The 12842-nt window shown below is 46.7% G+C and overlaps 1 long non-coding RNA gene across 2 annotated transcripts in view; it reads left to right on the plus strand.

Moving 5' to 3' along the window:
- Positions 1-8584: 8584 nt before the first annotated feature.
- LOC141131452 (uncharacterized) overlaps positions 8585-12842 on the plus strand; it is a 154527-nt gene continuing 150269 nt past the window's right edge. The window contains exon 1 of one of the 2 annotated variants that reach the window (XR_012242779.1): positions 8585-8917. This is a non-coding gene — a long non-coding RNA (uncharacterized lncRNA). The remainder of the gene's footprint in view (positions 8918-12842) is intronic. The other variant, XR_012242778.1, reaches the window with a different exon arrangement.

Consider the following 12842-nt stretch of genomic DNA (forward strand, 5'->3'; position numbering starts at 1 on the left):
TGGGATGGGATTGGGGGGGTGTGGATAGAGCTGGGATGGGATCGGGGGGGGTGGATGGAGTTAGGATGGGATGGGGGGATGGAGCTGGGATGGGATCGGGGGGGGGGGGGCAGGATGGGATTGGGGGTGGATAGAGAAAAGTGTCTGAAAAAGAGAAAATATCCAGTGAGCGGCAGTTGTATGGAGGAAAATGCCTTGTCAAGGTCAGAGGAGAATAGGCAGACTGGTTGGATATGATAGAAAGGGAACAGTAACTCAAATAACCACTCGTTACAACGATGGCATGCAGAATACCATCTCTGAATGCACAACACATCGAACCTTGAAGCAGATGGGCTACAGCAGCAGAAGACCACAACGGGTGCCACTCCTGTCAGCTAAGAACAGGAATCTGAGGCTACAATTTGCACAGGCTGAACAAAATTGGACAACAGAAGATTGGAAAAAATGTTGCCTGGTCTGATGAGTCTTGATTTCTGCTGTGACATTCAGATGGTAGAGTCAGAATCTGGCGTGAAAGCATGGATCCATCCTGCCTTGTATCAATAGTTCAGGCTGGTGGTGGTGTAATGGTGGGGGGGATATTTTCTTGGCACACTTTGGGCCCCTCAGTACCAACTGAGCATCATTTAAACACCACGGCCTACCTGAGTATTGTTGCTGATCATGTCCCATCCCTCTATGACTACAGTGTCCTTATCTTCTGATGGCTCCTTCCAGCAGGATAATGCACCATGTCACAAAGCCCAAATCATCTCACCACTGGACAATGAGGTCACTGTACTCCAATGGTCTCCACAGTCAACCAGATCTCAATCCAATAGAGCACCTTTGGGATTTGGTGGAACAGGAGATTTGTATCACGGATGTGCAGCCGACAGCTCTGCAGTAACTGCGTGATGCTATCATGTCAATTTTCTGCACTGTAGAGATATCTGATAGATTTTCTTGCAGCTGTATATGTATGTTAGAACTCTAGCGCGGTATAACCCCACATTATCATGTCAGTATGGACCAAAATCTCTGAGGAATGTTTCCAACACCTTTCTTGAATCCATGCCCTGAAGAATTGAGGTCGTTCTAAAGGCAAAAGGGGGTCAAACCCGGTACTAGCAAGGTGTAACTAATAATAAAGTAGCCGGTGAGTGTATGTTACAATAAACACTAATGCCCCCGTACACACGATCGGAAATGCCGCCAGCAAAAGAGACCGATGAGAGCTTTTGGTCGGGAAAATGCGACTGTGTGTATGCTCATCGGACTTTTGCTGGCGAAATTCCAGCCAGCAAAAGATTAAGAGCAGTTTCTCTATTTTTCGGTCAGAAAAAGTTCCTATCCGAAAATGCGATCGTCTGTATGCAATTCGGACGCGCAAAAAAATCACGCATGCTCGGAAACAATTTGACGCGTGTTCGGAAGAATTGAACTTCATTTTCTCGGCTCGTCATAGTGTTGTACGTCACCGCGTTCTTGATGGTCGAAAGTTCAGAGAATTTTTGTGTGACCGTGTGTATACAAGGCAAGCTTGAGCAGAATTCCGTCAGAAAAACCATCCAAGTTTTTTCTGATGGAAATTCCGCTCGTGTGTACGGGGCATAAGGCTAGGTTCTTACTTAATCACTGAGGTACATTGCATTAACGTATAGTGAGGGGAAAAAAGAATTTGATCCCCTGCTAACTTTTGTATGTTTGCCCACTGACAAAGACATGAGCAGTCTATAATTTTAATGGTAGGTTTATTTTAACAGTGAGAGACAGAATAGCAACAAAAATATCCAGAAAGCTTATTTCAAAAAAGTTATAAATTGATTTGCATTTTAATGGTTAGAAAAAGTATTTGATCCCCTATCAATCAGCAAGATTTCTGGCTCCCAGGTGTCTTCTATACAGGTAACAAGCTGAGATTAGGAGCATTCTCTTTAAAGGGAGTGCTCCTAATCTCAGTTTGTTACCTGTATAAAAGAAACCTGTCCGCAGAAGGAATCAGTCAATCAGATTCCAATCTCTCTACCATGACCAAGACCTGTCCAAGGATGTCAGGATAAGAAGATTGTGGACCTACACAAGGCTGGAATGGGCAACAAGACCATCACCAAGAAGCTTGGTGAGAGGGTGACAACCGTTGGTGCGATTATCCGCTAATGGAAGAAACACAAAATAACTGTCAGTCTCCCTCAGTCTGGGGCTCCATGCAAGGTCCTCACCTCATGGAGTTTCAATGATCATGAGAATGATGAGGAATCAGCCCAGAACTACACCGGAGAATCTTATCAATGATATCAAGGCAGCTGGAACCATAGTCACCAAGAAAACAATTGGTAACACCCTACACCATGAAGGACTGAATCACTGCAGTGCCCGCAAAGTCCCTCTGCTCAAGAAAGCACATGTACAGGCCCGTCTGAAGTTTGCTAACGAACATCTGAATGATTCAGAGGAGAACTGGGTGAAAGTGTTGTCGTCAGAGGATACCAAAATCAAGTTCTTTGGGCATCAACTCAGCTCAACATGTTTGGAGGAGGAGGAATGCTGCCTATGGCCCCAAAGAACCCCACCCCCACTGTCAAACATGGAGGTGGAAACATTATGCTTTGGGGGTGTTTTTCTGCTAAGGGGACATGGCAACTTTACCACATCAAAGGGATGATGGACAGGGCCATGTACCTTCAAATCTTGGGTGAGAAAATCCTTTCCTAAGCAGGGCATTGAAAATGGGTCATGAATGGGTATTCCAACATGACAATGCTCCAAAACACACGGCCAAGGTAACAAAAGAGTGGCTCAAGAAGAAGCACATTAAGGTCCTGGAGCAGCCTAGCCAGTCTCCAGACCGTAATCCCATAGAATATAGGTGGAGGGAGCTCAAGGTTCGAGTTACCAAACGGCGGCCTCGAAACATTAATGACTTGGAGAGGATCTGCAAAGAGGAGTGGGACAAAATCCCTCCTGAGATGTGTGCAAACCTGGTGGCCAACTACAAGAAACGTCTGACCTCTGTGATTGCCAACAAGGGTTTTGCCACCAAGTACTAAGTCATGTTTTGCTAAGGGATCAAATACTTATTTCATTCATTAAAATGCAAATCAATTTATAACTTTTTTGAAATGTGTTTTTCTAGATATTTTAGTTCTGTCTCTCACTGTTCAAATAAACCTGCCATTAAAATTAGAGACTGATCATTTATTTGTCAGTGGACAAACGTACAAAATCAGCAGGGGATCAAATACTTTTTCCCCTCACTGTATGCACTTCTTTTTTTGGCGCAATAATGATGAATGAGCAGACAACACACCACACCAAGAAAAACACGCCTGCACTTTTTCTGGTTGCGCACTGCACCAAAAGGCATGCTAGTACATTGCCATATGTTGCTCTTCTGTGTACTGCTTGCATCAAGGTGCGTTGGGGTGGCATTCAGAATGAATAGCACTGCATTGCACCAATGCAAATAACATGTGGAACGCACTTGTTCCTGCATTGCAGAAAAGTAAACAAAGCCTAATGCCACGTACACACGGTCGGACTTTTCATCTACAAAAGTCCGACGGACGCCGACGGACTAAAGCTGGCTGACAATCCGATCGTGTGTGGGCTTCCCCGGACTTTTAGCGGACTTTCAGCGGACTTTTCCAGCAGCAAATCTGACGGACTTTAGATTTGAAACATGCTTCAAATCTTTACGTCGTAACTACGCCAGACCCAGAAATCCGCTCGTCTGTGTGCTAGTCCGACGGGCAAAAACCCACGCTAGGGCAGCTATTGGCTACTGGCTATCAACTTCCTTATTTTAGTCCGGTGTACATCATCACGTACGAATCCGTCGGACTTTTGTGTGATCGTATGTAGGCAAGTCCGTTCGTAAGAAAGTCTGCCGCAAGTCCGCCAAAAGTCCGCCAAAAGTCCGTCGAAAGTCTTTTGGACAGGCTGTCGGACTTTTGTAGACGAAAAGTCCGACCGTGTGTACGCGGCATAAGAGACCAGTTCATAACAACAGAGCAGATCTTGCTATCTGCACTACTTGGATGCCACTTGGGTCTGCACACTGCAGATCACACGGCATGTCCCATTCATAAAATCAAGGCTGTGGTATGTAGCTTTCATTGCCCCACTGAGTTTTCTCTGTATAAAGCATAAGTGCACTTCAATGATTGTTTACATCCTGAGCTTCAAGTCACCCTCTCCTGGCTGGCTATGAGGCCAGGTTGATAGCACATCGTGCTCATGGTAGAAGTCAATGATGGCCTCGTAGAAGCTGGTGGGAGTGTAATGCTTAGGTACAGCCAGCAGATGGAGTTTTCTGGTGCGGGATGTAAACCGTCCCCGAAGGTCGGGAGCAGTGGATCACAGTGATCTGTGAAGGGTAAGGGTGGCACAGTTTGGTCAGGGCACAGGAGCAAAAATAATAAATGCACTTTTTTAAGCAGAGAGAGAACTTATGCCGCGTACACACGGTCGGATTTTCGGCCCACAAAAGACCGATGAGATTTTTTCATTGGAAAATGCGACCGTGTGTATGCTCCATCGGACTTTTGCTGGCCAAATTACAGCCAGCAAAAAATTGAGAGCATGTTCTTAATATTTCGGTCGGAAAAAGTTCCTATCCGAAAATGCGATCGTCTGTGGCACGTCTGTAGTAATTTCTAAGTGCAAATTCCCTACGCATGCTCGGAAACAATTTGACGCATGCTCTGGAGCATTGAGCGTAATTTTCTCGGCTCGCCGTAGTGTTGTACGTCACCGCGTTCTTGACGGTCGTAATTTCAGCGACCGTGTGTATGCAAAGCAAACTTGAGCGGAATCCCGTCGGAAAAGCCGTCATATCTTTTTCCGATGAGAAAACCGATCGTGTGTGCGTGGCATAAGAGTGGAGGAGAGTTAACCATGTGTGTGTCTTTTTTTTTACAGACAGAAAAAAACGCTTAATGCCTGTGAAAGAGGGATTTTTTATTTTTTTAAGCCCAGTGTGCATGAGTCCTAGGACTGCTTGAAGCTAAGGGGTCAGTATGGCAGCCGGGCAACTAGCATTTTCTGGTGAGGTCAGCAATAGCAGTCTTCATGTTTCTATCATGACATGTTTCTTCTAGTGCACATACTGTATGTCTACACAAGGCCCATGGGCCGAATTCAGGCCTTGTCATGTGGCCCTCCCACCCAGTTTTGCAGCTGGATTGTGGTGGAACTCCATTCCGCCACCTCAGGCTCTCACTCTTTGCTCCCCGCTGTCACTTGTAAACACAGAAGCCTTACAAGGGATAGCTTTGCTTTCAGATGTAACAGATCCCTCATGAGGGGGCACGGCGGGGACAGTTCTCCAGAATCTAAGAGCGAGAACTATTTACCTGTTCGGCAGCGCCACTTACCCAGGGGAGGTATAACAGACCCAACTACATGGGTAGTAGAGAGAGCTGCCTACACAGGGCGGTACTGGAGCCGCTTACATAGAGTAGAGACGCAAGGAAGGTTGTTGGTGTTACACACTGAGTGCAGCAGTGCACTCCTAAACTCTGCACTCTGTACATAATGCACTCCTGAATAATAAAAGCATAGATTCATAGTCTTGCAGGTACAACCATACTGCCAATGCGGCCCGCAATGAAATTGAGTTTGACACCCCTATTTTAATGGTTCCAATTTAGTGGTTTGGGCTCCTGTAGTAGCTGCAATTTTCCATTTGTTATGTCACAGTATTTGTGGAAAGGGAAGTCATGCTTTTTAATGAAGTTGTCAGAGAAAATGTATCTTTTTCCTGCTAAACAATAAAAATAACCCAATTTTTAAAGTTTTTTTTTTTTTTTTAGTTTTTACTTCAAAAATATTTTGAACAATCTGAAATAATAATGTATCGTTCATAAATAAATCCCACTAACATAAAAGTAAAATTCAATAAATTAATTGTTTTATACAGTTAGCCCCTTCCCGCTCAGCCTCAGCAGCCCTTTAAAGTTGGCCTTTATGCTTAGCGGGCCAGGATGGACTTCCTGATCACGTGACCATTCTGATTGGCTGTTACAGTGGTCACATGGTCAGAAGCCCGTCCTGCTGGCTCCCGATCATGAGGAGACTGTCTTTGTGCTGCAAGCATGCAGTGAGAGCAAACCCCCCAACCACCCCCCCCATACAGAAACGTCGGCTGTCCATGGACACATACAGTATGTGCGGAGTGTGGGGGTTGAAGTCCACCCTCTTTGCTGTCTTACATGTGTGATGTGTGGGCTGCAAGAGGTTAAAGTTAACTACATTTTCTGTTCTGTTTTTTTGTGCCATTTTCTGCAGTATAGAAGATATATGTAAACCATTTATCACACTGTACTGCATTCCAGGCATTAAGGAGAAATTCACATGGATGTACATGCTTGGTAAACCAAAAGGCTAATTTCACCTTTTGCAAAAAGGAAAATAATAAATACACCCATATTGATTAATTAAAAAATGTGTGATTACAACTTTTTGCATTGGAGCCTGCAAAGCATTGCAACCGCACTCAGTGGATTGTGGGTGCAATGCTCTGGCTCCTGCAGATGTTTCCTCCAGCTGCACATCTGTAGGCACCTCAGTACAGACCTTCAGATATGGGGCTAGAGGAAGTAGTCGGTGGACTATTCCCCACTGGACTTGTGCTCTATTGAGAACTACGAGCCCCTCTGCTGCAGTGGCCAATGGGAATTGTATTTTTTTCATTCAGAGTCTTGTGAATGGGCGACCACTGTTATAAGGGCGGAGCCACACACAGCTGTGCTGAATTCAAATAGTGACGGAATGCTGCCGGGAGATGAACCCCCGGATAATGTAGGTGGGGGAGATGGGGGACTGCAGACTGCCACCATGTTCCAGATTACAGCCTAAAGATTAGTTTAATGTGAAATGTGCTCAGAAAGACGGACTTCGCTTTTATTCCAGCAGATTCTTATGTCCCGTACACACGATCGGAAATTCGGCCAGCAAAAGGCCGATGAGAGCTTTTGGTCAGAAAAACCGACCGTGTGTATGCTCCATCGGTCTTTTGCTGGTGGAATTCCAGGTTCTCAACTTTTCGGTCGGAAAAAGTTCCTAGCCGAAAATGCGATCGGCTGTACAAATTCCGATGTGCAAAATTCCTACGCATGCTCGGAAACAATTTGACGCATGCTCGGAAGCACTGAACTTCATTTTCTCGGCTCGTCGTAGTGTTGTACATCACCGCATTCTTGACGGTCGAATGTCCAGAGAACCTTTGTGTGACCGTGTGTATGCAAGGCAAGCTTGAGCGGAATCCTGTCAGAAAAACCATCCAAATTTTTTCTGACGGAAAATCCGCTCGTGTGTACGGGGCATTACAGTTCAACTTTGAATGATTAGATCAGTTTTTCCTAAAACAATCCCAATTTTCCTGGGACAAAGGCAAAATCCTTGGAAAAGAAAGAAAGAAAGAAAGAAAGAAAGAAAGAAAGAAAGAAAGAAAGAAAGAAAGGCCACCCACTGACGCTTCCTATTGCCGCTTCCTGCGGCCCTGCCTTGGAGGACCAGAGCGACTTCATGACGTCACTTATAGGCTAGAAGCAAATATATATATATTTTTTTTTCAAAAGAAAAAGATCAAAAACATTTTTTTATTTTTTTGCTTTTAAAGGAAGAGAAATTGCAACGATCGCCATGCTATTCCCATAATACAAAATGTATTATGTTTGCGGGTTATACGTAATTTTCTAGTAATTTTTTCTAGTAAAAAAATAATGATGTAAACACATCAGCAAGAGGTTTAAATAAGAGCCGGTTCACATAGGAAGAGGCACGACTTGCAGGTCGCCTCACCGAGGCGACCTGCACACGACTGCTGGGGCGACTTGCAAGACGACTTCTGTATAGAAGTCTATGCAAGTCGCCCCCAAAGTAGTACAGGAACCTTTCTTCTAAGTCGGAGCGACTTGCGTCGCTCCGATTAGAACGGTTCCATTGTACAGAACGGGAGGTGACTTGTCAGGCGGCTAGGTCGCCTGACAAGTCGCCCCCGTGTGAACCGGGCCTAAGAAGAAAAAGGACCCAAAAGGGAATAATGGACTTTACTGGTACCAAGGAAGACATACGTTTTTTAAAAAAAAGGAATTACAATTATTACATAAAAAAAGAACATTGATCGATTGATATACACACTTGGAGATTGTTATCTTCTCGGTGATGTTTTTAAGGGACACATATACAATTTACATGAGGAAACACCTACACAGTACAGAGTATTTGAGGTTACGGGATTACAGTAATAATATCACATATAAAATACTGCGAGCGTTCACATGTATGATATACATCATCCAGGATAGAGAAGAGGAAAACAGGACCAGAAACAAAGTTAAAAAAGAGGAAACTTTCATTTGGAAAGTCATTTGTTCCTCTTATATTTTATGTTTCTATAATTATCAGTCATCTGTGATAGTCAGGGTGGAGTTCCCCTTTAGGGCTGGCAGTGATCGATCAGTTATCAGCTCGGTCTGTCTCCATCTCTCCAGCGCCACCTAGCGGCCCCCTGGAGGAGTCCCATCTAAAGGGATGCCGGGGCTGCTCTCTCCGCAGGCGCCGTGTATAGCTCATGAACAGCCGTTCATCTTCGGAGACTTTCGGCGTCTCCTTTGTGCGCCTGCGCAGTACAGGGCGGATACTATCTGATGGGAAACGTTTCTCGTCAGGACGTTTGTGTTCTCTCTTCATCCACACAGAGCGGAGAAGACGGGAGAGATCCACTAATCCTGATCACCGGAGGACGGAGCACACTACATCCCCGGGACTCCGCCTCTCCTTCCCGGGATCACACTCAGCCCGGTGCCGCCTGGAGCTCCGTGAGGATCAACTGATGAGAGCCGCGTGTGTGATCCGCTGAGAGCCGGAGAGACACCGAGAACTCCCGCTGGATGTCACCCGCAGCTGCCTGACTACCCATCACCATGGGGTAAGTGTGTGCCGGGGACCCCCCCTACTTGTACATGGTTCAGTCCTCCCACTACCACCTCTAGTCCCCCCCATATAATGTGTAGTAATGGTGGAGTCCCCCCCCCTGTATAATGTGTAGTAATGGCGGAGTCCCCCCCCCCTGTATAATGTGTAGTAATGGTGGAGTCCCCCCCCCCCTGTATAATGTGTAGTAATGGCGGAGTCCCCCCCCCTGTATAATGTGTAGTAATGGCGGAGCCCCCCCCCTGTATAATGTGTAGTAATGGCGGAGTCCCCCCCCCCTGTATAATGTGTAGTAATGGCGGAGTCCCCCCCCCCCTGTATAATGTGTAGTAATGGCGGAGTCCCCCCCCCCCCCTGTATAATGTGTAGTAATGGCGGAGTCCCCCCCCCCTGTATAATGTGTAGTAATGGCGGAGTCCCCCCCCCCCTGTATAATGTGTAGTAATGGTGGAGCCCCCCCCCCTGTATAATGTGTAGTAATGGCGGAGCCCCCCCCCCTGTATAATGTGTAGTAATGGCGGAGTCCCCCCCTGTATAATGTGTAGTAATGGCGGAGCCCCCCCCCTGTATAATGTGTAGTAATGGCGGAGTCCCCCCCTGTATAATGTGTAGTAATGGCGGAGTCCCCCCCCCTGTATAATGTGTAGTAATGGCGGAGTCCCCCCCCCTGTATAATGTGTAGTAATGGCGGAGTCCCCCCCCCTGTATAATGTGTAGTAATGGCGGAGTCCCCCCCCTGTATAATGTGTAGTAATGGCGGAGTCCCCCCCCTGTATAATGTGTAGTAATGGCGGAGTCCCCCCCCTGTATAATGTGTAGTAATGGCGGAGTCCCCCCCCTGTATAATGTGTAGTAATGGCGGAGTCCCCCCCCTGTATAATGTGTAGTAATGGCGGAGTCCCCCCCCTGTATAATGTGTAGTAATGGCGGAGTCCCCCCCCCTGTATAATGTGTAGTAATGGCGGAGTCCCCCCCCCTGTATAATGTGTAGTAATGGCGGAGTCCCCCCCCCCCTGTATAATGTGTAGTAATGGCGGAGTCCCCCCCCCCCTGTATAATGTGTAGTAATGGCGGAGTCCCCCCCCCCTGTATAATGTGTAGTAATGGCGGAGTCCCCCCCCCCCCTGTATAATGTGTAGTAATGGCGGAGTCCCCCCCCCCCCTGTATAATGTGTAGTAATGGCGGAGTCCCCCCCCCCCCTGTATAATGTGTAGTAATGGCGGAGTCCCCCCCCCCTGTATAATGTGTAGTAATGGCGGAGTCCCCCCCCCCTGTATAATGTGTAGTAATGGCGGAGTCCCCCCCCCCCTGTATAATGTGTAGTAATGGCGGAGTCCCCCCCCCCTGTATAATGTGTAGTAATGGCGGAGTCCCCCCCCTGTATAATGTGTAGTAATGGCGGAGTCCCCCCCCCTGTATAATGTGTAGTAATGGCGGAGTCCCCCCCCTGTATAATGTGTAGTAATGGCGGAGCCCCCCCCCTGTATAATGTGTAGTAATGGTGGAGCCCCCCCCCTGTATAATGTGTAGTAATGGCGGAGTCCCCCCCCCTGTATAATTGTTTTGTAATAACAAGCTGTATGTTTGGAAGTTTTTACATTTTTAAAATATACACTCCCTGCTGCTGCCTCTGCAACTGAAGAGGGTGCTAGTAGTTGAGTGCTCAACCATGGAGTTTTACCGCCCCCCCCCAACCTCACATGTACATTTGGGATGTCATTAACAGTAAATGGCAGAACATGCGGGGTTTGCACGTTTCCTGTACAAAAAAAACAAAAAAAAATACAAGTTTCCAGGGTGGATATAAGCAATGATTTATTAAAAAAAATTAAAAATCTGATTATCTTTATTAGGGATGCACCGAATGGGTTTTTGGTACCGATACAGAAAATAAATCTTCCTTGATCCCGAAACGATACCAAAAGTGACTGTTTTTAAAAATATTTTTATACTGGAGACGGTCAGAGACTTGGGAGATGATCAGAGACTGGGGAGGCGGTACAGGAGATCAATGCAGCCTCGCCAGTGTCCCCGGTAGTGCAGCCTGTGTCCCCATTGCAGCCAGTGAAGGGAGAGGAGAGCCACCGCTGCCTGTTTGATTACAGCTCCGGGAACATCACAGCTTTCATTTCAATAGCTGTGTGTTCCCCGCTGCACGCCGTCACATACAGCCCCTCCCCCTTGTCCGGGCACTTTGATAGACAGATCACCCAGACGGGTGATCTGTCTATCAAAGTGGCCAGAAAGGGGGAGGGGCTGTATGTGACGGCGCAAAGCGGGGAACACACAGCTATTAAAATGAAAGCTGTGATGTTCCCGGAGCTGTAATCAAACAGGCAGCGGCTCTCCTCTCTTCTACGATATAGGAAGCTCCCCTGATAGACGACACCAGGGGTGGGGGCTGAGCCCCGCCCCATTTTCGGCGCCAGTATCAGCAAGAATTCTCTTTCGGCTTTTTGCCGAAAGGGCCATTTTCGGCCGATGTGTTTCGGCGGCCCAAATTTCGGTGCGTCCCTAATTTTTTATTTTTTTTGTGTTTTTTTATTTTTTTATTTTTTTTTTTTTTAATCAAATTTATTTTAATGAAATGCTTTTGGAGTAAAAATCTAGCTAAAGATAATTTTCTATTTAAGAGACATTAATTATTTAGTTCAGCATGAAATGGAGCTTAGTTATGTAGCATGAGGCTGTATACTCGGCAATATTTACATTTTTGGATTTCAATGAACTCAAGCTCTGCAGGCTGAGAACATGCACTGCATTGATGCATTCACACAATTTCACAGTAACCATGAGATAAAACAAAGTTCAGGAATATTTCTTTATCCCATTGTTTTGCAAATCTATGTACACTACAAACTGTATGATTGAATCAGTTCTGATATCGCTGTTTTACTAACCTGACAGCTTATTATTCTAAATGGGAAACCTTCATTTTGTTTGCAAATATTAAAGATTCTAACTACCAGCAAGAATAAGTCCTTACATTTTACAGAGCACCTGTCATTTCAGATCCATCATGACAGCGCCTGTTAGCGGGCATCCACTCACCTGCTGCCGCCACGTCCCTCACCTTGTTGTGTCACTGCCACATCACCAGCCTTCCCATTAAAGTGAATGGGACTGTCGGTGAGTCTACAGCGGGTCAGAGGAGGATCTACTGCGGGACAGAGATGACAGTTGCTCTTTAAAAATTATGATATAAATCAAGACTTTTTTTTTTTTTTTTTTACTAGTGTTTTAAATCAAATCCACCCTGTAATGAGCCTTTTTCTAGAGTTGGGCCTTATTCTGCCTTCACACCAGTGCAGCACCTGGCCGGGCGCAAAATCCCACCTTTTGGCACGCATTTTAGAACTTGTGAAACCCAACACGGCGCACTTGTATTGTTATGCCGCGTACACACGAACAGACTTTCCGGCAGACTTGGTCCGGCGGACCAAAGTTCGCCGCACAATCCGATCGTGTGTAGGCTCCGGCGGACTTTTTTTCCCCAAAAGTCCGCCGTACCTAGATTTGAAGCATGTTTCAAATCTTAGTCCGCCGGACTCAGTTTCTGACGGAAAGCCCATTCATCTTGTTCGTCTGTATGCTGGTCCGACGGACCAGATACGACGCAAGGGCAGGGTATTGCATCTTGCGCTCGCTGCAATAGGAAAAACACATTCTCCTATTGCGGCGAGTGCGGGGCATACCAGGCCCTTAAGTCTGGTATGGATTTTAAAGGGAACCCCCTACGCCGAAAAAATGGGGTGGGGTCCCCCCTAGAATCCATACCAGACCCCGATCCGAGCACGCAGCCCGGCCGGTCAGGAAAGGGTGTGGGGACGAGCGAGCCCCCCCCCCCCCCCGAACCATACCAGGCCGCATGCCCTCAACATGGGGGTGAGTGCTTTGGGGGAGGGGGTGCCCTGCAGAG

Source organism: Aquarana catesbeiana, linkage group LG03 (assembly GCF_042186555.1).
Source record: "Aquarana catesbeiana isolate 2022-GZ linkage group LG03, ASM4218655v1, whole genome shotgun sequence".
Classification (NCBI taxonomy): domain Eukaryota; kingdom Metazoa; phylum Chordata; class Amphibia; order Anura; family Ranidae; genus Aquarana; species Aquarana catesbeiana.